Here is a 27,602-nt window from a genome sequence, read left to right on the forward strand (position 1 = left end):
TACTCGTCGATGCCATTGAGGAAGTACGTGTTGCGGTTGTGGGTGGGGAGCGGCCCTTTGAAGTCAATGCTGAGACGTTCAAAGGGGCGGGTAGCCTTGATTAGGTGCGCCTTGTCTGGCTTGTAGAATTGCGGCTTGCACTCCGCACAGACTTAGCAGTCCCTAGTCATGGCCTTGACCTCCTCGACTGAGAAGGGCAGGTTGTGGCCCTTGGTGTAGTGGTAGAACCGTCTGACGCCCGGGTGACAGAGGTCATTATGTAGTGCCCGCAGTCGGTCATCCTGTGCGTTGGCACAAGTACTACGGGACAGGGCATCAGGAGGATCATTGAGCTTACCTGGCCGGTATAACATACTATAATTGTAGGTGGAGAGTTCGATCCTCCACCGTAATATCTTATCATTTTTGATTTTACCTCGTTGTTTGTTGTCGAACATGAACGCAACTGATCGTTGGTCAGTAACGAGGGTAAATGGTTTTCCGGCCAGGTAGTGCCTCCAGTGCCGGATGGCTTCCACTATGGCCTGTGCCTCCTTCTCAACAGAGGAGTGGCGGATCTCGGGGCCTTGGAGTGTACGGGAAAAGAAGGCGATGGGCCTGCCTGCCTGGTTGAGGGTGGCACCCAGGGCAAAGTCGGAGGAATCGCTCTTGGAATGGTGCAGACTCGTCTACCGCATGCATGTCGGCTTTGGCGATAGTGGTTTTTAGGAGGTGGAAGGCCTGGCAGGCCTCGGGCGGGAGGGGGAATGCGGGGGAACGGAGGAGGGGTTGGGCCTTGTCAGCGTACTCGGGCACCCACTGGGCATAGTAGGCAAAGAACCCGAGGCATCGCCTCAGTTCTTTGGGGCAGGTGGGAATGGGGAGTTCGAGAAGGGGGCGCAGACGGTCGGGATCGGGGCCGAGGACACCGTTCTTCACCACGTAGCCGAGTATGGCGAGGCGGGTGGTGCCGAAAACACATTTTGCCTCGTTGTACGTGAGATTGAGGCGTTTGGCAGTTTGGAGGAATTTAGTGAGGTTGATGTCATGGTCCTGCTGGTTGTGGCCGCAGATGGTGACGTTGTCCAGATACGGAAAGGTAGCCCGCAGTCTGTTCTGGTCCACCATTCGGTCCATCTCCCGTTGGAAGACCGAGACTCCATTGGTGACGCCAAAGGGTACCCTAAGAAAGTGGTAGAGGCGGCCGTCCGCCTCGAAGGCCGTGAAGTTACGGTCCTCCGGGCGGATAGGGAGCTGGTGGTAGGCGGATTTCAAGTCTATGGTGGAGAACACCCGGTACTGTGCAATCCGGTTGACCATGTCAGATATGCGGGGGAGGGGATACGCATCAAGCAGCGTGTACCGGTTGATGGTCTGACTGTAGTCAATGACCATGCGGTGTTTCTCGCTAGACTTGACTACCACCACTTGGGCTCGCCAGGGGCTGGTGCTGTGAGCAATGATCTTTTCCGAGAGAAGGCGCTTAATCTCCGCTCGAATGAATTGGCGGTCCCCGAAACTGTAACGCCGACTTTTAGTAGCCACGGGCTTGCAGTCAGGGGTGAGATTAACAAACAGTGAAGGGGGGGGGGGGGGATCCTGAGCGTGGAGAGACTGCAGGTGGGACCCGGGGGGGGGGAATCAGGGAAGAACTGGGGGTTGGAGACCGTGAGGGGGGGGGAGGGGGTCGTTAAAATGCAAGGTGAGGCTGCGCAGGTGGCATTGGAAGTCCAGGCCGAGGATCGTGGCGGCGCAGAGGTGAGGGAGGACCATGAATTTGAAATCCTGGAACACCGCGCCGTTCACTGAGAGGGTGACGACGCAGTAGCCCGAAACCTCGGCCGACTGGGAGTTGGAGGCCATGGAAATATGCCTGCGGGTGGGTAGTACCTTGAGGGAGCAGCGGCGCACGGTGTCCGGGTGGAGGAATCTCTCCGTGCTGCCGCTGTCGAAGAGGCAGGTAACAGTGGAACAATTTACCTGAACCTCCATGGTGGATCTGGCGAGCTGATGCGGTCGGTCCTGGTCGAGGACGATGGATGCGATAGTGGAGCTGTTGGAGAAGGGTGCCGGATCTGGGGAGCGACCTGCGGAAGAAGGTGGCGGCGCCCAGGCATCGTAGGCTGCTGTTGGAGGCCAGGATGCTGTCGTTGGCTGCATCTCAGTTGTTTGCAGCATTTTGGTCGAGTGCGCAGAACCGGAAGTGACGATCGGCGGCGGGGCGGGCCCGTAAGCGACGATCGGCGGTGGACCGGAAGTGACGTGCGGCGGACCGGAAGTGAAGGAAGCCGGGCCGGAGATAATCAAAGATGGCGGCGCCCCTGCGTCGCACGTGTCGAATAGCGAGCCGGGAACGGAGGATGGCGGCACCCAGGAGTGGCAGGCCGCGGTGTTGGACCCCGAGGCAGCGGTGGAGCGGCAGACGTTTGCAAAATGGCCTTTCTTGCCACCGGCTGAACAGGTAGCATCTCTAGCAGGGCAGCGTTTCCTGGGGTGTTTTGCCTGGCCACAAAAGTAACACTGGGGCCCAGGCGTTCTTTTTACTGCTAGTGTGGCTGGGTGGGCCGTGACTTGCAGGGGTTGTTGCTGGGCGGGCGGCAGGGAGGTAGCGGCCACGTAGGGAACGTGGGCAGGCACATAGGAAGTTTGGGCAGGCGTGTAGGACGCATTATTGTCATAGGCTGCCTGTTGGGCCTCTGCCATAGTGACTGCCGTGTCCAGAGTCAGGGTAGTTTGTGCCAGTAGGAGTTGGCGAATTGGGACGGAAGCGATGCTGGCTACAAAGGCATCGAGCGGCAGGGCCTCAGAGCTCTGCTCAGCGGAGACTGCTGGCGCGTTGCAGGTGAGCGCGAGGGCACGGAGGTCCCGAACGAACACGGATAGGGGTTCACCCGGCTGCTGGTGCCGGGAGGCGAGGCGGTGGCGGGCGTAAATAGAATTAACAGTTCGTGCATACCGGCTTTTGAGCTTCACGATGGCATCGGCGTAGGTCGTTGTTCCCGTGATGAGGTTGAAAAGCCCGTAGTCGAGCTGTGAGCGCAGGAGGTTGAGTCGGTCAGCGTCCGTTTTGGCGAAGGCGGAGGATGCTTCCAGGTAGGCCTCGAAACACCAGAGCCAGCAGTTGAAAAGATGATCCGTGCGTGGAGCGTGGGGGTCGAGCGAGAGCTTGTCGGGTTTCAGAGAAGCCTCCATTATAACTGGAGTGTATTAAATTGATGCACTAAGCATCAATAACCACAAAGACATGTGAGACTTTAACCAAGGCTTTAATACACTACATAGGAAGCTTACCCGACACAGACGACCCCAGACAAAATGGGTCAGGTCTCAGAAGCAGGGTCTTATACCTACTCCCGGGGGAGTGGCCAAGGCAGAGCTCTCCGTGGCCAGGTCGGGTTACATATAGGTGACCAAACCTCTACAGAGCTACAGTACAATGCACAGTACAATACACAGGATTACAGGGCCACGTTACACACAACTATTATATAACTATGTACAATGCTAGGGAAGTACAGTGGTGTATCACCACAAGGGGTTGGATTGTTGGGTTTGTTTTGTTGTTTCTTTCTCTGGGACTGGGTGGAAGGGGGCGATATGTCTTGGCGGGGGGGAGCCACCCGCGCTAGCTAACTAAAGTCAGCTAGTGAACGGGGGTGAGGTGAGAGGAGGGCTGCGGACGTTGGAGCCTGGATATCAGGCTTCAATGGGCCTACAAGGCGAGTGAGAGGGGGGGAAGGTTTGGATGTTGGGGGATGTTGTTGTAGGGGGGGTTCTTGGGAGGGGGGGAAGGGGTTTGATGTTAACAATGGACAGGGGCGGGTCAGGCTTATGGGGCAGGGCCCGGTGGTATGGTGATGGTGGATAAGAAAAAGGTGGGGGGGGGGTTGAGAGACCCCCAGTAAGGATAATCACGTGGAACGTGAGAGGGTTAGGAGGTCCGGTCAAGAGGTCAAGGGTGCTTGCGCATCTTAAAAGTTTGAAAGCCGATGTAGCAATGCTGCAGGAGACTTACTTGAGGGTGAAGGACCAGGTGAGAGTTAAAAAGGGCTGGGTTAGCCAAGTGTTTCACTCCGGATTTGATGGAAGGGCTCGAGGGGTAGCGGTGTTGGTCAGCAAAAGGGTACGCTTCCAGATGGAGAAGGTGGTGGCAGGTCAGGGGGGTAGATATGTGATTGTGACAGGGGCGCTGGAGGGGAGATTAGTGGTGCTGTTAAGTGTATACTGCCCCAATTGGGATGATGTGGGATTCGCGAGGAAGGTTTTTGGGGCCATTCCTGACTTGGACACGCATGAGCTGATTGTGGGGGGGGGACTGGAACTTGGTGCAGGAGCCAAGGTTGGACAGATCACGGCCGCGCTCGCTGGTCCCATCAGGGGGGGCAAAGGCGCTGGCTGGGCTAATGGTGGAAATGGGAGGGGTGGACCCTTGGAGGTTCCTGCATCCAAGGGAACGGGAGTACTCGTTTTTCTCAGCAGTCCATAAGGTATACTCGCGGATCAACTTTTTTGTGGTGGGAAAGGCTTTGCTGGCTGGAATCAAGGGGTCGGAATACTCGGCAATTGCAGTATCAGATCACGCTCCACATTGGGTGGATATGGTGCTGGAGAAGGGGGCAGCGCAGAGGCCGGGGTGGAAACTGGATGTGGGGCTTTTGGGGAACCAAGTGTTCTGTGAGAATATTGAAAAGGTAATTAAGGAATATGTAGGTTTCAATTATGCGGGTGAGGTGTTGAAGGCAGTCTGGGAGCTCTAAAGGCGGTGGTGAGGGGTGAGGTAATTTCATTTAAGGCCAGAGTGGACAAAGAGGAGAGGTTGGAGCTGCAGAGGGTAATAGATGAGATGTTGGAGGTAGATAGGAGGTATGCAGAAGATGGGGACCCAGCGAAGCTGGAAAAGAGGAAGGAACTACAGGCGAGCTTCGAACGACTGTCCACCAGGAAGGCGGTGCGCCAACTGAGACGAGCAAGGGGTGCAGTTTATGAACATGGAGATGTTAACTGGTCAGCTCCGGTGGGAGACAGCGGCAAGGGAAATTCTTCAGATGAGGAATAGGGCAGAGAAGTTGGTGGAGACGATAGGGAAGGGGGTGTTGCCACAAATCTTGGGGCAGGCATCGATTTCACTGTTGTTAAAAAAAGATAAGGATCTGATGGAGTGTGGGTCGTATAGGCCCATATCACTTCTGAATGTGGATGCAAAAGTGTTGGCGAAGGTACTGGAGTGTGGGTCGTATAGGCCCATATCACTTCTGAATGTGGAGACCATCCCACCTTGCCAGATCAGCTTTCACTCTCCCCACCAAACAAGTGATGTACCTGCGAAGCCTCCCCCACTCCCGGGCAACCTGCACCCCCAGATATCTAAAGTGAGTCCCTGCCCTATGGAATGGCAGCCCCCCCACCCCTGCCCCCACCCCTGGCCGAGACATCACAAAATACTCACTCTTGTCCAGGTTCAGCTTGTACCCCGAGAACGACCCAAATTATCGCAGTAGCTCCAATATTCCTCCTATCGACGCACTCGGTTCCGACACATACAACAGCAAGTCGTCGGCTTATAAGGACACCCTATGCTCTATTCCCCCCCCCCCCCGCACTATTCCTTTTCATGCTCCTGAACTTCTTAATGCGATGGGGCTCAACCGCAAGTGCAAACAGCAGGGGGGACATAGGACATCCCTGCCTCGTCCCTCGGTGGAGAGAAAAGTATCTCGAACTGATATTGTTTGTGCGGACACTCGCCTTCGGCTCCTTATATAATAGCTTTATTCAGTTCACAAATCTTGGTCCAATCCCAAACCGCTCCAGCACTGCCATCAGGTATCCCCATTCTACCCGATCAAACGCCTTCTCAGTGTCCAATGCCACAACCACCTCTGTTTCCTTCCCCTCTGCCGGTGCCATAACGACGTTCAAAAATATTTTAAAACAAAAGAGAGTGGTGGGTGTGTGGAATGCACTGCCAGCAGAAGTGGTGGAGTCTGAGTCATTGGGGACATTTAAGCGACTCTTGTTCAGGCACATGGACAGCAGTAAATTGAAGGGGTGTAGGTTAGGTTGATCTTAGATTAGGATAAATCGTTGACACAACATCGTGGGCCAAAGGGCCTGTACTGTGCTGTACTATTCTATGTTCTATGTTCTGTGTTCTATTTCATCTGTTCTATGTTCTATGTTCTATGAAGCGCAAACTAATTGTTGGTCTATCTCCTTCTCCAATTCCTTACAGAATAGTTGCTGGAATTGATCCCGCAGCGGCTGCCCTCACATTGCTGATGGCAGCTGAGGTAGACGAGGAGAAGGCAGTAGTGATGATGCAGGCTGGAGCAGGCACCCCTTTTACAGGTGATCACACACCCTGAAGACCTGGCTGCCCATCAGGCTGAGGAATGACGCAGAAAAAGGGGCCAGTGACGACCCGAGATGTACAAGTGTCGTTGGTCATTCAATGAATTGACGGACAGCATGTGTCACAGGAGACTCTGTCTCAGCAGGGAGACAGTGCGCCGTCTGTGCCACGTCCTCACGGACATGGCAGCCTGTGGAGGAGGAGGACACCCGCGCCTGGTGATCATGAATGTCACCGCTGGCCTCAACCTTTACGCCACTGGTTCATTCCAGGGCTTGAGCGGGGACCTGTGTGGCATTTCACAATCTACAGCCCAAGGTGCATCCGGGAGGTCACAGGGGCCCTGTATGTCTGGACATCAGACTTTATCAGCTTTGGGCTGGGCTAGGCCCACAAAGATGCCCGGGCTGGAAGAATCTCCGCCATCGCTGGGATGCCCCTAGATGCAGGGGGAATAGATGGCATGCATGTCACTCTACGTACACCGTAGCATCGGGGTGTGCCCTTTACTAACAGGAAGGGGTTCCACTTCATGAATGTTCAGATGATGTGCAGCCACCACATCTGTATCAAGCACGCGTGTGCCCGCTACCCATTATGGACCTGTGTCGGCACTGTCACCGGGCCAATATACAAGGCAGGAGAGTGAAGATAATTTGCTGTGAGATTAGCTCTGATGCTCCTCAGTTTATACCAAAGTCTGACTCCTGTCTTTCTGCTGACAGCGCGTCACACCCATCCTCTGAAACTGGGGAGTTTGATCTTGGATCACTGTGCCTGGCACGCAGGGGGTGGGAGGAACGGAGAGCAACAGGGTGTGGGGGTGCAGGCATGGCCGCTGTGAAGATTAACGTGACAAAGGCTTCACATGTGAAAGGTGTAACATCATAGAATCATAGTGTTGCTAACTTTTGGTTGGCTCTTAATTCGTAATTTGCTGTTTGTTTAACCTTTGCTCTACAGTCGGCAGGTATCTTTATGATACCGCCACGAGGTTCAAGTTCAAGTAATGATCAATAACTCAACACACCAATTAGTAAGATTCAAATCAAAACACATTTATTATACACAGTAAATCACTACTCATGCATAAACTCTACTTTCTAGACTCTTCCTATCACTAAAAGGCCTATACTTAACTTCGGAATTGGCCCACCAGGTCAGGGGAACAAATGGCCTTTCGTTCAGGTCCTGAGTCTGCAGGATTCAAAAGCTGGTATGGACTGGTAGCTCGGAGCGCCTATCTCATAGCGAGGGTTGACTTGAGACTTACTTGGTTGGCGGCAGCGAGGCAGGTCACTGTCACGGGTTGATTCAAGTTGCTGAGTGACCCTGCCAAAGAAGGACGATTTGAACTTGGGGGCTTTACTTTATAGTCCCCAGGGGCTTCCCACCCTTCGGGGCGGACCCCGTACCTGGTTCCAAATGATTGGACTGCGTTCCGATCATTTGGATCGATTTCTCCAATACTGGAGTTGTTCCCTGATTGTTGGGCGGTCCCTAAATGTCCGTTGGCCTTCCTTTGTCTTGGCTCCTGCTGGCGCTGAGGAGTCTGGCTTGGCTTTATTTACCTTAACTGTTGCCATTGTGCCTTGGAATCGCCCATTACTGTGCAGATGGCTGCTGCATTACTATGCAAATGGCTGCTGGTTTCAGCGCTGTCTGGTTGTTTTGCAGGTTTCAATTCACATGTTTTCTGCACTTGCTAGTCTTTGCCTGTGTTGGCTGAATTTCCCTTCAGCCTTTGCGGTTCTCCATTTTAAGTCAGGAAGTGGCCAACCCAGGTGGCTACAATAGAATTTACAGTGCAGAAGAAGGCCATTTGGCCCATCGAGTCTGCACCATTGATGCACTATCAATTACCACAAAGACGAGAATAGTGGAACAATCGAGGCTTTATTGAGCAAGATGTTGTGCCTCCTGTAGCTGGAACCAGAATGGCTGCAGCATCGGAGAGCACACACTTTTATACACCGCCTGCTGGGCAGAGCCAGCAGGCAGGGATTTACCCTTGTACCTGTAATATGCGGGCAGTGCCGTGATACATATAATATGCCACTAGTGGTGACTACCACATTCACCTCCTGTTAAACAAAGAGTCCGGCGGGAGTGGTGGAAAACATTACAAGTTAAGTCTGTCGGTGGCCTTAACCCTCCTCTGCGATCGCCTCAGTCCTGGTGGTGATGTAGGCGCCAACTTGGTCACCTGCGACTCAGGGAGAGTGCTGTCCTTGTTTTCGTCACCCCTGAGTGGATCCAGTGGGACGACGGACCCTGCTGGGGTGGGGGCTGCGGTGAGGTTCGCTGGAGGGAGGGTGAGTGGCGCAGGGCTGAATGAGGCATCCGGGGGGGGTCGGTGTCAGGTCGGGCGTCATGGGTGAGGATCCCGTGGGTGCCAGGTCCTGGAGGAAGACTGTGTCCTGGCATCGTCGGGGTGTGCCACGTAGGCGTACTGCGGGTTAACAATTAAGAGGTGGACTTTTTCGACATGTTTCTGGAGGAGGACGGGTGCAGGACCTGTCAGCCATGTTGCGAGCGAGACGCCGGAGGTGGACGATCTGGGGAAGGCAAACATATGTTCATGAGGGGTCTCGTTAGTGGCGGTGCAGAGGAGCGATCAGGTGGAGTGGAGAGCGTCGGGGAGGACCTCCTGCCAGCGGGAGACCAGGAGATTTTTAGACCGCAGGGCCACCAGGACGGCCTTCCAGACCGTCCCGTTCTCCCTCTCCCCCTGCCCGTTTCCCCGGGGGTTGTAGCTGGTCGTCCTGCTCGAGGCGATGCCCTTTCTGAGCAGGAACTGACGCAGCTCATCGCTCATAAAAGAGGATCCCCGATCGCTGTGGATGTAAGTGGGGAAACCGAACAGAGTGAAGATGCTGTGCAGGGCTTTAATTACCGTGGCAGAAGTCATATCGGGGCATGGGATGGCGAAAGGGAACAGGGAGTACTCATCAATCACGTTCAGAAAGTACGTGTTGCGGTCTATGGGGGGGAGGGGCCTTTTGAAGTCCATGCTGAGGCTTTCGAAGAGGTGGGAGACCTTCACCAGATGCGCTCGATCTGGCCGGAAGAAGTGCGGCTTGCACTCTGCGCAGACTTGGCAGTCTCTGGTGACGGTCCAGACCTCCTCAATGGAGTAGGGCAGGTTGCGGGCCTTGATGAAATGGAAGAACCGGATGACCCCCGGGTGGCAGAGGTCATAGTGGAGAGCCCGGAGTCGTTCCACTTGTGCGCTGGCACATGTACCGCGGGATAGGGCATCAGGGGGCTCGTTGAGCTTACCCGGGCGATACAAGATCTCATAATTATAGGTGGAGCGCTCAATCCTCCACCTCAAGATCTTGTCATTTTTGATCTTGCCCCGCTGTGTTTATTAAACATAAAGGCAACCGACCATTGGTCAGAGAGGAGAGTGAATCTCCTGCCAGCCAGGTAATGCCTCCAATGTCGCACAGCTTCCACAATGGCTTGGGCCTCCTTTTCGACAGAGGAGTGTCGAATTTCGGAGGCATGGAGGGTGCGGGAAAAGAAGGCCACGGGCCTGTCCGCCTGGTTGAGGGTGGCGGCCAGAGCTATGTCCGATGCATCGCTCTCCACCTGAAAGGTGAGGGACTCGTCGACCGCGTGCATCGTGGCCTTGGCTATGTCTGCCTTGATGCGGTTGAAGACCTTGCGGGCCTCAGCCGCCAGGGGAAAAATTGTGGGCTGAGTGAGTGGGCGGGCCTTGTCCGCATACTTAGGGACCCTCTGAACGTAATAGGAGAAAAACCCCAGGCATCGTTTCAGGGCCTTGGGGCAGTGGGGGAGAGGGAGTTCCAGGAGGGGCACATGCGGTCGGGGTCGGGCCCTAGGACTCCATTTTCAACGACATAGCCAAGGATGGCTAAGCGGTTGGTGCGAAACACGCATTTATCCTTATTGTCGGTGAGGTTAAGGAGTTTGGCGGTCTGGAGGAATTTTTGGAGGTTTGCGTCGTGGTCCTGCTGATTGTGGCCGCAGATGGTGACGTTACCTAGGTACGGGAAGGTGGCCCGTAGTCCGTACCGGTCAACCATTCGGTCCATCTCTCACTGGAAGACCGAGACCCCATTAGTGACGCCGAAGGGAACCCTAAGGAAGTGATAGAGGCGGCCTTCTGCTTCGAACGCAGTGTATTCGTGGTCCTCCAGGCAGATGGGGAGCTGGTGGTAGGCGGACTTCAAGTCCACTGTGAAAAAGACTCGATATTGCGCAATATTGGGCAGCACGGTAGCATTGTGGATAGCACAATTGCTTCACAGCTCCAGGGTACCAGGTTCGATTCCGGCTTGGGTCACTGTCTGTGCGGAGTCTGCACATCCTCCCCGTGTGTGCGTGGGTTTCCTCCGGGTGCTCCGGTTTCCTCCCACAGTCCACAAATGTGCAGGTTAGGTGGATTGGCCATGATAAATTGCCCTTAGTGTCCAAAATTGCCCTTAGTGTCCAAAATTGCCCTTGATGTTGGGTGGGGTTACTGAGTTATGGGGATGGGGTGGAGGTGTTGACCTTGGGTAGGGTGCTCTTTCCAAGAGCTGGTGCAGACTCGATGGGCCGAATGTCCTCCTTCTGCACTGTAAATTCTATGATTCTATGATCTGATTGACCATGTATGGGAGGGGGTACGTGTCGAGCTGCGTGTACCGATTGATGGCCTGACTGTAGTCAATGACCATCCCGTGCTTCTCCCCAGTCTTTACTACCACCACTTGAGCTCTCCAGGGGCTGTTGCTGGCCTCAATGACTCCTTCCCGCAGAAGCCTTTGGACCTCCGACCTGATGAAGGTCCTGTCCTGGGCACTGTGCCGTTTACACCTGGTGGCGATGGGTTTGCCATCCGGGGTGAGGTTCGCAAACAGGGAAGGTGGATCGACCTTAAGGGTCGTGAGGCTATAGACGGTGAGGAGGGGTAGGGGTCCGCCGAATTTTAAAGTTAGGCTTTGGAGATGGCACTGAAAACCCTGGCCGAGTAACAGGGCAGTGCAGAGGTGGGGGAGGACGTACAGCCGGAGGTTACATAGAACATAGAACAATACAGCGCAGTACAGGCCCTTCGGCCCACGATGTTGCACCGAAACAAAAGCCATCTAACCTACACTATACCATTATCATCCATATGTTTATCCAATAAACTTTTAAATGCCCTCAATGTTGGCGAGTTCACTACTGTAGCAGGTAGGGCATTCCACGGCCTCACTACTCTTTGCGTAAAGAACCTACCTCTGACCTCTGTCCTATATCTATTACCCCTCAGTTTAAAGCTATGTCCCCTCGTGCCAGCCATTTCCATCCGCGGGAGAAGGCTCTCACTGTCCACCCTATCCAACCCCCTGATCATTTTGTATGCCTCTATTAAGTCTCCTCTTAACCTTCTTCTCTCCAACAAAAACAACCTCAAGTCCATCAGCCGTTCCTCATAAGATTTACCCTCCATACCAGGCAACATCCTGGTAAATCTCCTCTGCACCCGCTCCAAAGCCTCCACGTCCTTCCTATAATGCGGTGACCAGAACTGTACGCAATACTCCAAATGCGGCCGTACCAGAGTTCTGTACAGCTGCAACATGACCTCCCGACTCCGGAACTCAATCCCTCTACCAATAAAGGCCAACACGCCATAGGCCTTCTTCACAACCCTATCAGCCTGGGTGGCAACTTTCAGGGATCTATGTACATGGACACCTAGATCCCTCTGCTCATCCACACTTTCAAGAACTTTACCATTAGCCAAATATTCCGCATTCCTGTTATTCCTTCCAAAGTGAATCACCTCACACTTCTCTACATTAAACTCCATTTGCCACCTCTCAGCCCAGCTCTGCAGCTTATCTATATCCCTCTGTAACCTGCTACATCCTTCCACACTATCGACAACACCACCGACTTTAGTATCGTCTGCAAATTTACTCACCCACCCTTCTGCGCCTTCCTCTAGGTCATTGATAAAAATGACAAACAGCAACGGCCCCAGAACAGATCCTTGTGGTACTCCACTTGTGACTGAACTCCATTCTGAACATTTCCCATCAACCACCACCCTCTGTCTTCTTTCAGCTAGCCAATTTCTGATCCACATCTCTAAATCACCCTCAATCCCCAGCCTCCGTATTTTCTGCAATAGCCTACCGTGGGGAACCTGATCAAACGCTTTGCTGAAATCCATATACACCACATCAACTGCTCTACCCTCGTCTACCTGTTCAGTCACCTTCTCAAAGAACTCGACAAGGTTTGTGAGGCATGACCTACCCTTCACAAAGCCATGCTGACTACCCCTGATCATATTATTCCTATCTAGATGATTATAAATCTTGTCTCTTATAATCCCCTCCAAGACTTTACCCACTACAGACGTGAGGCTCACCGGTCTATAGTTGCCGGGGTTGTCTCTGCTCCCCTTTTTGAACAAAGGGACCACATTTGCTATCCTCCAGTCCTCTGGCACTATTCCTGTAGCCAATGATGACATAAAAATCAAAGCCAATGGTCCAGCAATCTCTTCCCTGGCCTCCCAGAGAATCCTAGGATAAATCCCATCAGGTCCCGGGGACTTATCTATTTTCAGCCTGTCCAGAATTGCCAACACCTCTTCCCTACGTACGTCAATGCCATCTAATCTATTTACCTGTAGCTCAGCATTCTCCTCCACAGCATTATCTTTTTCCTGAGTGGATACTGACGAAAAATATTCATTTAGTATCTCGCCTATCTCTTCAGACTCTACACACAACTTCCCATCCCTGTCCTTGACTGGTCCTACTCTTTCCCTAGTCATTCGCTTATTCCTGACATACCTATAGAAAGCTTTTGGGTTTTCCTTGATCCTTCCTGCCAAATACTTCTCATGTCCCCTCCTTGCTCGTCTTAGCCCTCTCTTTAGATCCTTCCTCGCTACCTTGTAACTATCCATCGCCCCAACTGAAACTTCACACCTCATCTTCACATAGGCCTCCTTCTTCCTCTTAACAAGAGATTCCACTTCCTTGGTAAACCACGGTTCCCTCGCTCGGCACCTTCCTCCCTGCCTGACCGGTACATACTTATCAAGAACATGCAGTAGCTGATCCTTGAACAAGCTCCACTTATCCAGTGTGTCCAACACTTGCAGCCTACTTCTCCACCTTATCCCCCCAAGTCACGTCTAATGGCATCATAATTTCCCTTCCCCCAGCTATAACTCTTGCCCTGCGGTGTATACTTATCCCTTTCCACCCTTAACGTAAATGTCACCGAATTGTGGTCACTGTCCCCAAAGTGCTCACCTACCTCCAAATCCAACACCTGGCCTGGTTCATTACCCAAAACCAAATCCAATGTGGCCTCGCCTCTTGTTGGCCTGTCAATAAACTGTGTCACGAAACCCTCCTGCACACACTGTACAAAAAACGACCCATCTAATGTACTCAAACTATATCTTTTCCAGTCAATATTTGGAAAGTTAAAGTCTCCCATAATAACTACCCTGTTACTTTCGCTCTTATCCAGGATCATCCTCGCCATCCTTTCCTCTACATCCCTAGAACTATTTGGAGGCCTATAGAAGACTCCCAACAGTGTGACCTCTCCTTTCATGTTTCTAACCTCAGCCCATACTACCTCGGAAGATGAGTCCCCATCTAGCATCCTCTCCGCCACCGTAATACTGCTCTTGACTAGCAGCGCCACACCTCCCCCTCTTTTGCCTCCTTCTCTGAGCTTACTAAAACACCTAAACCCCGGAACCTGCAACATCCATTCCTGTCCCTGCTCTATCCATGTCTCCGAAATGGCCACAACATCGAAGTCCCAGGTACCAACCCATGCTGCCAGTTCCCCTATCTTATTTCGTATACTCCTGGCATTGAAGTAGACACACTTCAAACCACCTACCTGAACACTGGCCCCCTCCTGCGACGTCAAATCTGAGCTCCTGACCTCTATACTCTCATTCTCCCTTACCCTAAAACTACAATCCAGGTTCCCATGCCCCTGCTGCATTAGTTTAAACCCCCCCAAAGAGCACTAACAAATCTCCCCCCCAGGATATTTGTGCCCCTCAGGTTCAGATGTAGACCATCCTGTCTGTAGAGGTCCCACCTTCCCCAGAAAGAGCCCCAGTGATTCAGAAATCTGAATCCCTCCCGCCTGCACCATCCCTGTAGCCACGTGTTTAATTGCTCTCTCTCCCTATTCCTCATCTCACTATCACGTGGCACGGGCAACAACCCAGAGAGAACAACTCTGTTTGTTCTAGTTCTGAGCTTCCATCCTAGCTCCCTGAAAGCCTGCCTGACATCCGTATCCCCTTTCCTACCTATGTCGTTAGTGCCAATGTGGACCACGACTTGGGGCTGCTCCCCCTCCCCCTTAAGGACCCGGAAAACACGATCCGAGACATCACGTACCCTTGCACCTGGGAGGCAACATACCAAACGTGAGTCTCTCACGCTCCCACAAAATCTCCTATCTGTGCCCCTGACTATCGAGTCCCCAATTACTAATGCTCTGCTCCTCTCCCCCCTTCCCTTCTGAGCAACAGGGACAGACTCCGTGCCAGAGGCCCGTACCCCATGGCTTACCCCTGGTAAGTCCCCCCCCCCCAAAGCGGTATACTTGTTTCTCAGGGGAACGACCGCAGGGGATCCCTGCACTGACTGCTTTTTCCCAGTCCCTCTTACAGTTACCCATCTATCTCCAATCTTTGGTGTAACTAATTCCCTGAAGCTTCTATCTATGACCCCCTCTGCCTCCCAAATGATCCGAAGTTCTTCCAACTCCAGCTCCAGTTCCCTAACTCGGCCTTGGAGGAGCTGGAGATGGCAGCACTTCCTGCAGGTAAAATCAGCAGGGACACTAACGGTATCCCTCACCTCAAACATCCTGCAGGAGGAACATTGCACTCCCTTCCCTGCCATCCCTCTAACTTCCTCTCCACCAGAATTTATTGGTGAGGGTCTTCCCAGAAGTCCGCGGGTCGACTTCCTGTTCCCACCTTAAACACTAAAATTAAAAAAATAAATAAAAAAATTTAAAGGAGAGACTTACCTCCCAGAAATCACTTCCGCACTGCCCCCGCTGAAATGGACTAGCCTGCTCCGCACCTGCTGAAATCGACTGGGCCTCACCCAGGCAGCGACCTTTTAAACGGTCCCCTCTGCCTCGCAGCTCCCCCGCTTTTTCAAATTCCCGCGCTGATTCTAAGGTCCCGGCTCTCTCTCAATCCCGAACTAAACAGCTGACCTGCAAGGTAAGTAAGTTGCTGAACTCTACGCCTTGGACAGTGAGGGCCGCGATGCAGTACCCCCGGATTTCCACGGAATAGGATCCGGAGGCCAGCGAGATTTTCTGGGTGACGGGGTATACCGGGAGGGAGCAGCGCCTTACCGTAATGGGATGGTCTGTCCTCCCGGAGTCAAAAAAACAGGTCGTCTCGCGCCAATCGATCTTCACCGTCGTCGTCTCGGTCGCGAGGCCGGGACTGATCCAGGGTCATAGAGTCGAGCTGCGGCAGATGCTGGGAGGTCCCGGGCTGGTCAGCGGTGGCGGAGGTAGCGGCAGACGATGAATGGCCAGACGAGCAGGAGTCCTGAGGTGCCGTCCAAAATGGCACCGAAGATGGCGGCGCCCACGGGGCGCACATGGCGAGCGGCATCAAAGATGGCGGCACCCACGGGCCGCACGTGGCTTGCGGTGAGGAAGATGGCGGCACCCACGTGCCGCACGCGGAGGGTGTAGGGACGCCGGGCCGGAAAACAGCGGCGACCGACCAGGCCTGCCGAACAGAAGCGAAGTGTCTTTTCTTCCCACACCCGTTGCAGGTCACGCTCCGCGCTGGGCAGCGCTGCCTGGGGTGTTTGTTTTGCCCACAAAAATAACACTTGGGCCCCCCAGAGTTGGCTGACTGCCGCGCGGCTCAGGCTTGCGGTGAGCTGGTGTCAGCAGTTGGTGGGGCCCACGATGCCCATGAGGGTGCCGCGCGGTCGGGGTGTAGGACTGAACGTTACGGGAGGCCATTCTAACGAATTAACGAGCTGCCTAGTTCCTGCAAGATCAAGCGTGGCCCCTTCCAGTAGCCGCTGGCGGACGTACGCAGACCTCATGCCCGTGATGTAAGCTTCTCTAATTAAACGTTCTGTGTGCTGGACTGCCGAAACTGCCTGGCAGTCACAGTTCCTACCAAGGATGTGCAGGGCGCGCCAGAAATCGTCCAGAGACTCCCCGGGGAGTTGCTGTCTTGTAGCCAGGAGGTGCCTGGCGTATACTTGATTGAGTGGTCGAACGTAATGTGGCAGGTCCGGGAGGCTTCCAGCGTCCCGGATGGCTTCATCTGCAGAAAGTGCACCCAACTGCAGCTCCTCACAGACCGCATGGTTCGGTTGGAGCAGCAATTGGATGCACTTAGGAGCATGCAGGTGGCGGAAAGTGTCATAGATCGCAGTTATGTAAATGTGGTCACACCCAAGGTGCAGGCAGAGAAATGGGTGACCACCAGAAAGGGCAGGCAGTCAGTGCAGGAATCCCCTGTGGTTGTCCCCCTCTCGAACAGATATACCCCTTTGGATACTGTCGGGGGGATAGCCTATCAGGGGAAAACAGCAGCAGCCAGAGCAGTGGCACCACGGCTGGCTCTGATGTTCAGAAGGGAGGGTCAAAGCGCAGAAGAGTAATAGTAATAGGGGACTCTATAGTCAGGGGCACAGATAGGCGCTTCTGTGGACGTGAAAGAGACTCCAGGATGGTATGTTGCCTCCCTGGTGCCAGGGTCCAGGATGTCTCCGAACGGGTAGAGGGAATCCTGAAGGGGGAGGGCAAACAGGCAGAGGTCGTTGTACATATTGGTACTAACGACATAGGCAGGAAGGGGCATGAGGTCCTGCAGCAGGAGTTCAGGGAGCTAGGCAGAAAGTTAAAAGACAGGACCTCGAGGGTTGTAATCTCGGGATTACTCCCTGTGCCACGTGCCAGTGAGGCTAGAAATAGGAAGATAGAGCAGACAAACACGTGGCTAAACAGCTGGTGTAGGAGGGAGGGTTTCCGTTATCTGGACCACTGGGAGCTCTTCCGGGGCAGGTGTGACCTGTATAAGATGGACGGGTTGCATCTAAACCGGAGAGGCATAAATATCCTGGCCGCGAGGTTTGCTAGTGTCACACGGGAGGGTTTAAACTAGTATGGCAGGGGGGTGGGCACGGGAGCAATAGGTCAGAAGGTGAGAGCATTGAGGGAGAACTAGGGAATAGGGACAGTGTGGCTCTGAGGCAGAGCAGACGGGGAGAAGTTGCTGAACACAGCGGGTCTGGTGGCCTGAAGTGCATATGTTTTAATGCAAGGAGCATTACGGGTAAGGCAGATGAACTTAGAGCTTGGATTACTACTTGGAACTATGATGTTGTTGCCATTACAGAGACCTGGTTGAGGGAAGGGCAGGATTGGCAGCTAAACGTTCCAGGATTTAGATGTTTCAGGCGGGATAGAGGGGGATGTAAAAGGGGAGGCGGAGTTGCGCTACTTGTTCGGGAGAATATCACAGCTATACTGCGAGAGGACACCTCAGAGGGCAGTGAGGCTATATGGGTAGAGATCAGGAATAAGAAGGGTGCAGTCACAATGTTGGGGGTATACTACAGGTCTCCCAACAGCCAGCGGGAGATAGAGGAGCAGATAGGTAGACAGATTTTGGAAAAGAGTAAAAACAACAGGGTTGTGGTGATGGGAGACTTCAACTTCCCCAATATTGACTGGGACTCACTTAGTGCCAGGGGCTTAGACGGGGCGGAGTTTGTAAGGGGCATCCAGGAGGGCTTCTTAAAACAATATGTAAACAGTCCAACTAGGGAAGGGGCGGTACTGGACCTGGTATTGGGGAATGAGCCCGGCCAGGTGGTAGATGTTGCAGTAGGGGAGCATTTTGGTAACAGTGACCACAATTCAGTAAGTTTTAAAGTACTGGTGGACAAGGATAAGAGTGGTCCGAGGATGAATGTGCTAAATTGGGGGAAGGCTAATTATAACAATATTAGGCGGGAACTGAAGAACATAGATTGGGGGCGGATGTTTGAGGGCAAATCAACATCTGACATGTGGGAGGCTTTCAAGTGTCAGTTGAAAGGAATACAGGACAGGCATGTTCCTGTGAGGAAGAAAGATAAATACGGCAATTTTCGGGAACCTTGGATGACGAGAGATATTGTAGGCCTCGTCAAAAAGAAAAAGGAGGCATTTGTCAGGGCTAAAAGGCTGGGAACAGACGAAGCCTGTGTGGCATATAAGGAAAGTAGGAAGGAACTTAAGCAAGGAGTCAGGAGGGCTAGAAAGGGTCATGAAAAGTCATTGGCAAATAGGGTTAAGGAAAATCCCAAGGCTTTTTACACGTACATAAAAAGCAAGAGGGTAGCTAGGGAAAGGGTTGGCCCACTGAAGGATAGGCAAGGGAATCTATGTGTGGAGCTAGAGGAAATGGGCGAGGTACTAAATGAATACTTTGCATCAGTATTCACCAAAGAGAAGGAATTGGTAGATGTTGAGTCTGGAGAAGGGGGTGTAGATAGCCTGGGTCACATTGTGATCCAAAAAGACGAGGTGTTGGGTGTCTTAAAAAATATTAAGGTAGATAAGTCCCCAGGGCCTGATGGGATCTACCCCAGAATACTGAAGGAGGCTGGAGAGGAAATTGCTGAGGCCTTGACAGAAATCTTTGGCTCCTCGCTGTCTTCAGGGGATGTCCCGGAGGACTGGAGAATAGCCAATGTTGTTCCTCTGTTTAAGAAGGGTAGCAAGGATAATCCCGGGAACTACAGGCCGGTGAGCCTTACTTCAGTGGTAGGGAAATTACTGGAGAGAATTCTTCGAGACAGGATCTACTCCCATTTGAAAGCAAATGGACGTATTAGTGAGAGGCAGCACGGTTTTGTGAAGGGGAGGTCGTGTCTCACTAACTTGATAGAGTTTTTCGAGGAGGTCACTAAGATGATTGATGCAGGTAGGGCAGTAGATGTTGTCTATATGGACTTCAGTAAGGCCTTTGACAAGGTCCCTCATGGTAGATTAGTACAAAAGGTGAAGTCACACGGGATCAGGGGTGAACTGGCAAGGTGGATACAGAACTGGCTAGGCCATAGAAGGCAGAGGGTAGCAATGGAGGGATGCTTTTCTAATTGGAGGGCTGTGACCAGTGGTGTTCCACAGGGATCAGTGTTGGGACCTTTGCTGTTTGTAGTATATATAAATGATTTGGAGGAAAATGTAACTGGTCTGATTAGTAAGTTTGCAGACAACACAAAGGTTGGTGGAATTGCGGATAGCGATGAGGACTGTCTGAGGATACAGCAGGATTTAGATTGTCTGGAGACTTGGGCGGAGAGATGGCAGATGGAGTTTAATCCGGACAAATGTGAGGTAATGCATTTTGGAAGGTCTAATGCAGGTAGGGAATATACAGTGAATGGTAGAACCCTCAAGAGTATTGAAAGTCAAAGAGATCTAGGAGTACAGGTCCACAGGTCATTGAAAGGGGCAACACAGGTGGAGAAGGTAGTCAAGAAGGCATACGGCATGCTTGCCTTCATTGGCCGGGGTATTGAGTATAAGAATTGGCAAGTCATGTTGCAGCTGTATAGAACCTTAGTTAGGCCACACTTGGAGTATAGTGTTCAATTCTGGTCGCCACACTACCAGAAGGATGTGGAGGCTTTCGAGAGGGTGCAGAAGAGATTTACCAGAATGTTGCCTGGTATGGAGGGCATAAGCTATGAGGAGCGATTGAATAAACTCGGTTTGTTCTCACTGGAACGAAGGAGGTTGAGGGGAGACCTGATAGAGGTATACAAAATTATGAGGGGCATAGACAGAGTGGATAGTCAGAGGCTTTTCCCCAGGGTAGAGGGGTCAATTACTAGGGGGCATAGGTTTAAGGTGAGAGGGGCAAGGTTTAGAGTAGATGTACGAGGCAAGTTTTTTACGCAGAGGGTAGTGGGTGCCTGGAAATCGCTACCGGAGGAGGTAGTGGAAGCAGGGACGATAGGGACATTTAAGGGGCATCTTGACAAATATATGAATAGGATGGGAATAGAAGGATACGGACCCAGGAAGTGTAGAAGATTGTAGTTTAGTCGGGCAGTATGGTCGGCACGGGCTTGGAGGGCCGAAGGACCTGTTCCTGTGCTGTACATTTCTTTGTTCTTTGTTCTTTGTTCAGGAACTCCATCGCTTCGGAGTAAGTGGGCACATCCGGATGAGGGGAAAAATGTCAGGGCGCATCCGTGAATAGAGGACTTGGAGCTTCTGCGAGTCCGAGGGTTCTTCAGCGGCTGTCCTGAGGTAGCTTTCGAAACAGGTTACCCAGTGGTCAAAGGTGGACATAGCGTTGGCTGCTTGCGGGATCAGCTGCAGGCGATCAGGTTTGATGCGGAGATCCATCGTTTAAAAAATCTTGCTCAATAAATTGATGCACTATCTATTACCACAAAGATGAGAATAGTGGAACAATCGAGGCTTTATTGAGCAAGATGTTGTGCCTCCTGTAGCTGGAACCAGAATGGCTGCAGCATCGGAGAGCACACACTTTTATACGCCGCCTGCTGGGTGGAGCCAGCAGGCAGGGATTTACCGTTGTACCCTTAATATACGGGCAGTGCCGTAATACATATAATATGCCACTAGTGGTTACTACCACAACCATCCCTTGGAAAGAGCACCCCACCTAAGCCCCAAACCTCCACCCAATCCCCGTAACCCAACCTAACCTTTTCGGACACTGAGGGCAATTTATCATGGCCAATTCACCTAACCTGCACATCTTTCGACTGTGGGAGGAAACCGGAGCACCCGGAGGAAACTCACGCAGACACGGGGAGAACGTGCAAACTCCTCACAGACAGTGGCCCAAGCCGGGAATCGAACCTGGGACCCTGGAGCTGTGAAGCAACTGTGCTAACCACTGAGCTACCGTGCAGCCCACATGTTTAAATTGTGAACATTTTATATTTCCCTGGCTGCAGATAGTGACCCCCCTACCCCCCCCCCCCCCCCACTCAGTTATCCTCATTCTTCTTGCTCTTTCGTGACCTAGTGCTATGTCTAGGTATGCACATCATAAGTGGAGGCATCCTGCTGTTTTCTGCGCCCTATGGCCTTTGAGGCATTTCGCGGACATTCTTTGGCGGGCCCTGAGCCGGCGGGCCCCGGCCGACTGGTACCACAGGCATTGTCGTGCCACCCGGTTCTGCCCGCTGCCCTTGAGAAGCGCCGTGTCAGCATGGGGGGAATCGGAAAAACTGGAGACTGCCGTCGTCTCCACAGTGGAAGGCTCTGGTTTGGCCTCCAGTGCTTCCTCCTCCCTGAGGGTGCCGTAGGGCTCTGGGGGATTCCATGGGCCAAGTGACAGAGGGGCAGCTGGAGTGAACGCCAGAGGTCTCTGAGTCATATGGGCCAGTCAGTCCTGGCGGCTCCCCATTGTCTGCACCATGATGCCGATGTCTTCAGCGATGCTCCTCTGTGACTGGGCCATGCTCTGCAGTGCCTCGGCAATGTCCACCTGCATCTGGGACATGTGCCTCAGTGACTGGGACATCATGTCAAGGCCCTCAGCCATGATTTTGCAGACTAAGCCATACGTCATGCTCCCTTTCCACTGCGGTCGCCACCCTAGCAGTCTTGGCCTCAGTGCCACGTAATGTTGGCACCATCTCCTGTGCCTGTAGCCTTTTGAATTCCTGCTGAATGTCATAGCTTTGTCCTATCATTTGAATCAGCTCTGGGAAAACCTTGTCCAGAGGCTCGGGATTTGACTGGGACCCAGCTGAATCCTGGGATCCAACAGACCTCGACTGCTGACTTGCTTGGCTGTTCATGCCTCCGCCTGATGTGCGTCTGCAACTGTGTGGTGCTCACCAGATTGCGCCCCAGAAGCCTGTCCACTAATGTCACCCATTGAGGTGTGTGATGCCATGCTGAAATGTGGGGATGACAGCAATAACACCTCGACGCAGCTCTCTTTTGAGGTGGTCTCTTGGGTGGCAGGGAGGGGGAATGACTCTGGATGGCTGGCCTCATCAGATGGAGATCCTGCGAGACAACAGACATGTGGTGCGGTATTCTCTGTTCCTGAGGCTAAGTGCAGGCGCCAACGGAGGATCCGCGTGAACCCCTCAACGATTCAGGTACCTGTGAGGGGCTAGCAATGGCGCCGCGTGTAACACCCTCGGATCATGCGGAAAATGGCCAGAGGATCATCGGGTCACGGGCAGCACATGCGCAGGGCTGACATGCACCGGTCGTGCCGGAAAACGTGGCGCAGCCCTGATGAACCGCATACCCGCCCACCCCGACCACTCCCCCCAGCTCTAGCAGAAGCCCCCCCCCCCCCGGCTATCAGAACGGGTCCCGGACAACTGTGGCTGCGCTAGACACTGTCCGCAGCCAGCACGTCAGGTTCCCGACTGCTGGGACCACACGGCCCACCGGGAGCGGAGCATCGCAGGTGGGCCGGCGAAAGACACGGCAACGGCATTGCGACTGTGCGTGGTGCGCGTCCTGGTGACACGATTTGGAAGGGGCGGAGCATCGTGAACCAGCGTCAAACCGGCGACTGCCCTGATTCCGGCGTCGGAAGCCATTCTCCGTCCGATTGCCGATCCCGATTTTGGCGTCGGGCTGCGGAGAATTCCACCCGCTGTCAGTGCGAGGGAAGGATAATTTTGTCAGACCTGAACAACTCACTTGACACAGATTGTCTGGGTGAAGGGGCAGTGGATGCTCACCTCTGTGGCTGTGGTAATACCAGGTATTGCGGTACCTGAGAGGTGGATGACCATTGGTTAGACCCAGGAGACTACCATTGGTTGATGTACATAGCTCCGCCCTGAGAGGCGGAGTATAAGAACTGATGCCGTCCCAGCAGCCTTCACTTTCTGTATCGAAGCTGCTGGGGAAGAGTTCTAGCAGATTAAAGCCTTCAGTTATGAATCACTTCGTCTTGAGAGTAATTGATTGCACATCAATTTAATCTGCTACAACTTCAGTTGAAAGGATGGATCTCCATATCAAACCGGAGTGCCTTCAGCTCAGCCCCCACGCGGACAACTCTGCTGCTATCTTCAAACATTGGCTGGAATGCTTTAAGGGCTACCTCGACACGGCCGCCGACACCCCCACGGAAGGACAAAAGATGCATCTCCTACACTCACGGGTCAGCCCTGGGATCTACCCTCTTATCGAGGAGGTGGCGAATTATGCTGCCGCGATTGAGCTGCTAGAAAGACAGTTCGCCCTGTGAACCAGGTCTACGCTCGTCACCTGCTGGCGACTAGGAGGCAAAGCCCCGAGGAAACGTTGGAAGACTTCTACCGGGCGCTGCTGGTGCTGGGCCGAAACTGTGGCTGCCCGCCAGTTTCGGGAAGCGAGCACACGGAACATTTGATCAGGGCTGCTTTCGTGGCAGGTATGACCTCCCCCGATATCCGCCGAAGGCTCCTAGAAATGGACACTCTGGGACTTACTGAGGCACGGGCCCTGGCAGGGTCCATGGACGTTGCCTATAAAAATGCGCTGTCCTTTGCATCCGTTCGCGCGGCGGCCCCCTGGGCTGCGTGGCACCCCGTAGCGGCAGCCCCTCAGACTTTTCCCCTGACCCCGCAAGCCTGCGCGGCGAGACGGCCCGCTAACGCCACCGGACACCGCTGTTTCTTCCGCGGGCAGGCGAATCATCCCGGCCCGCGCTGCCCGGCCCGCACCGCCACCTGTAAAGGGTGCGGCAAGAAGGGCCACTATGTGGGGGTCTCCAGCGACTATTGGCAACCCCCCTTTCAGGCCCCGACCGCCCAGCGCTCACCGCCACCCCCCTAACCTAAGGCCACGTGCGACCCGCGGGCGCGACCATTTTGTCCCCTGGACACCACGCTGGATGGGTGGGTGCCGCCATTTTGTCCCTCACCACCGCCATCTTCTTCATCTCCGGACAGCATGTGCGACCCATGGGTGATGCCATCTTGGATGGGGCCCCAGCACAGCCGACTAAACGCTGCCCGACCAGAACTCTCCATTACTGCACTGGCCTCGGTGACTCTGGACCACAGTCGGCCCCAGACGCTTGCAAAATGCGCAGGGGGTTGTCACTTCCCCGTCGGCCATCGCGGAGGCGATGGCCGACGCGGAAGGAAAAGAGTGCCCCCCACGGCACAGGCCTGCCTGCGGATCGGTGGGCCCCAAATGTAGGCCAGGCCACCAGGGGGGCACACCCCGGGGCCAAATTGCCTCCAGGACCCCGGATCCCGCCCGCGCCGCCAGTCCCACCGGTGAGGTTGGTGGTTTGATTCACGCCGGCGGGACCGGCATTACAGCAGCGGGACTTCGGCCCATCGCGGGCCGGAGAATCGCTGGGGGGGGGGGGGGCCCGCCGACTGGTGCGGCACCATTCCCGCCCCCGACAAATTTTCAGTGCCGGACAATTCGGCGGCTGGCGGGGGTGGGATTCACGACGCCCCCCGCCGATTCTCTGACCCGGCGGGAGGTCGGAGAATCCCACCCCTGGTATGGGAATTATGATGCCTTTGTCACTTGCCTCACATACAGTGAGTAGACCTTCAGTGTCTTCTTGTTGGTTAGATGAGCTGGGTAGACTGTCAGAGTCTTCTTCTGGTGGCTCAAGTAATCTGGGTGGACTGTCATAGTCTTTCTGTTGTTTGCGTGAGCGTGGCAGACTTGCATCGTCTGCTGGTTGCTCAGATAAGGTGGATAGACTTTCATGGTCTTGTTCATGCATGGACTGTGCTTTGGAGTCTTGAGTTGCTCCCATTGTGGAGTCTGTCAACGAGTTCGCTGTGGAGGCTTGTATCGCTCTTTCTGTGGAGCCTGGCATCATTCCCTGCGTGGAGTCGTGCAGTGGCCTCGCTGTGGAGCCGATCTGTGCGCTCTCAACGGAGTCGTGCAGTGGTCTCGTTGTGGAGTCTTTCATCGCTCTCTGTGTGGAGTCGAGGACTCTTCGTGGTGCGTGGACCACCCTGTGTGTGGAGTCGGGGACAATTCGCGGTGCGTGGACAACTCTTCGTGGTGCGTGGACCACTGGTGTGGCGTCAGGCCGCTCTCTGTGGGCTTGTACCTCTCTCTGTCTCTAGGCGTCAGGCCGCAGCAGAATCCTGTACTCATGGGTCGGGATGTCGTCTATGCTGGGCTGAGGATCCTCAAATCCGAAGAACTCATCCATGTTTGTGCAGGATGCTTCAATGTACAAATCATCTCGTTGCGGTTTGGATTTGTTACGGTGCTCGCTACGTCCAATGATGAAATAATCTTCTGAGTCGTAGTCATCAAGGACCAAATCATCTCTTTGGGCGGTGCTAACTGCTTGTTGCAGGATTCTGAGGAGGTTATTTTCATCTACTGGTAGAAGTTCAGGCATTGTTCTGTCTTTTGAGGTGAAAGAATTGTGTTTTGTGGCTTTAAAACTCTTTTTAATTTTCGGACATTTCCCCTTTAAGTTGGCGTGGTCCAGGGCCTCTGACATCATGACGCTCGTGACGTCATGCATAGGACTAAATTGCGCATGCGGTACACCGAGGTTCCTTTACTGTGCGCTCTTCTAGGAACTGTTTTTCCGGTTTGCGTCTTCCCGGGAACTGCGCATGTGCGGACTGGGCCGGCTGGATACGCGCAAGATGGCTGCCAATCAAAAATGACGTTTGCTTCTGTTGCATCCCTACCTCTGCCTCGTGGTGAGTATAGGAGCCAGTTTTACCGATTTCTTTTGTGTTTACCTCGCAGTAGTTTTCAAACTTGTCCAGGACTGTCTGGAAGTCTTTTTTGTCCTGCCCTTTGGAGTATTTGAAGGAGTTGCAGATCTCTGTTGCATGCTCACCTGCAATGGTGAGTAGAAGAGCTATCTTTTTAGCATTGGCCATGCCATTTAAGTCGGTTGCTTCCAGGTAAAGCTGAAATCTCTGCTTGAATGCACGCCAGTTGGCACTAAGATTGCCGTGGTACCTGAGTTGCTGAGGAACCGGAATCTCGATCATCTTGCCTGGGTGCTGTTGCTGGTTGTCACTGATCTTGCTGAGTTGAACTAAGTAGATTGAACAGGCACTACTGGTACCATGATGTGTTATACTTCTTCATGTAGCATAAGCTGCTTCATTGATGTATGCTTTGTAATGAGTTCAATATGTTTATTGAACTATTAACACAGTTCTTAAATGAGTTTGACTCTCCTGCTAATCTAACTGTAGTAACTCAGTCTAACTAAACCAGTCTGCTCTAAGCCACGTGCTGGTTGTGATGCTTCTGATCAACCCTGATGTACTCTCTAAGTGTCAGTCTGTGGAAAGAGACAGCGTATGTGTGCCCTGTCCTTTTATATGGGTTGTGTAATGCCCCCTAGTGGTAATGCCACCTCTGGGTGTCTTGACTGCTCATTGGTTGTGTCCTATTCTAAGTGTTCATTAGCTGCATGTTTGCATATCATGACATCTCCGGTGCTCCTCTAGTGTTTACTGAGTTGTAGTGTATTTACATTAACCCCTTGTGTATATACGGTGATGCATATCACCACAGTGAGAAGCTCATGAGGGCTCATTTTCAGCATGAAATGCTGTTGAATATGGGCTGCGATCTCGTCAACACGGCTGTCGAGAAATATCCTGCCAAATGCGCCCCAAATTACATTTTTCCATTTAATCATGCCCAATATGTTAGTATGGATTGAGAATTGGCTAACGGAAACAAAACAGAGGCCTGGCTCCTGCACTCATTGGGCGGACTTGTTTGGCAAGTCTGGAAGAGGACACATTGTGCACTTCTGATCACACTTGGCCCCCAACCATGCCTTTATCCTGGCTGCCAATGAACTGACAGCCGTCATGAAATACATTCTGAGAGAGATTCAGCGCCGCCGGCAGGGGAGGGGGGTGGTGTTGGGCGATGTCATGTTGGGTGATCTCGGGGGTTGGGTGCGGTGGGGTTGGAGACGGTGCAGGAAGAGGGTGGGCACCAAGGGAAGTGAGGGTGTGAGCGGGTACCCTCTGAAGGTTGATCGCTGCTCTGGAGCTGCCTCAGCGAGCTGTAGTAAATGTAAAAAATGAAACGAGTTCAGTAAATCACACCAAATAAATTCAAGCACCTGGTATCACAGCTCATCTTTCTGCATCTTCCTATGTTTATTTTAACCCCAGACCTGCTCTGGATGGAGTTTGTAATGAAACCGTGAAATTCCTGGCTGATTAGCCTGTCCGCCAAATGGAAAAATGGGTCGGCCCTGTTAAACCGCTGACAAGTGGCTCTCAATTAACTT

Source organism: Scyliorhinus torazame, chromosome 17, assembly GCF_047496885.1.
Source record: "Scyliorhinus torazame isolate Kashiwa2021f chromosome 17, sScyTor2.1, whole genome shotgun sequence".
Classification (NCBI taxonomy): Eukaryota; Metazoa; Chordata; class Chondrichthyes; order Carcharhiniformes; family Scyliorhinidae; genus Scyliorhinus; species Scyliorhinus torazame.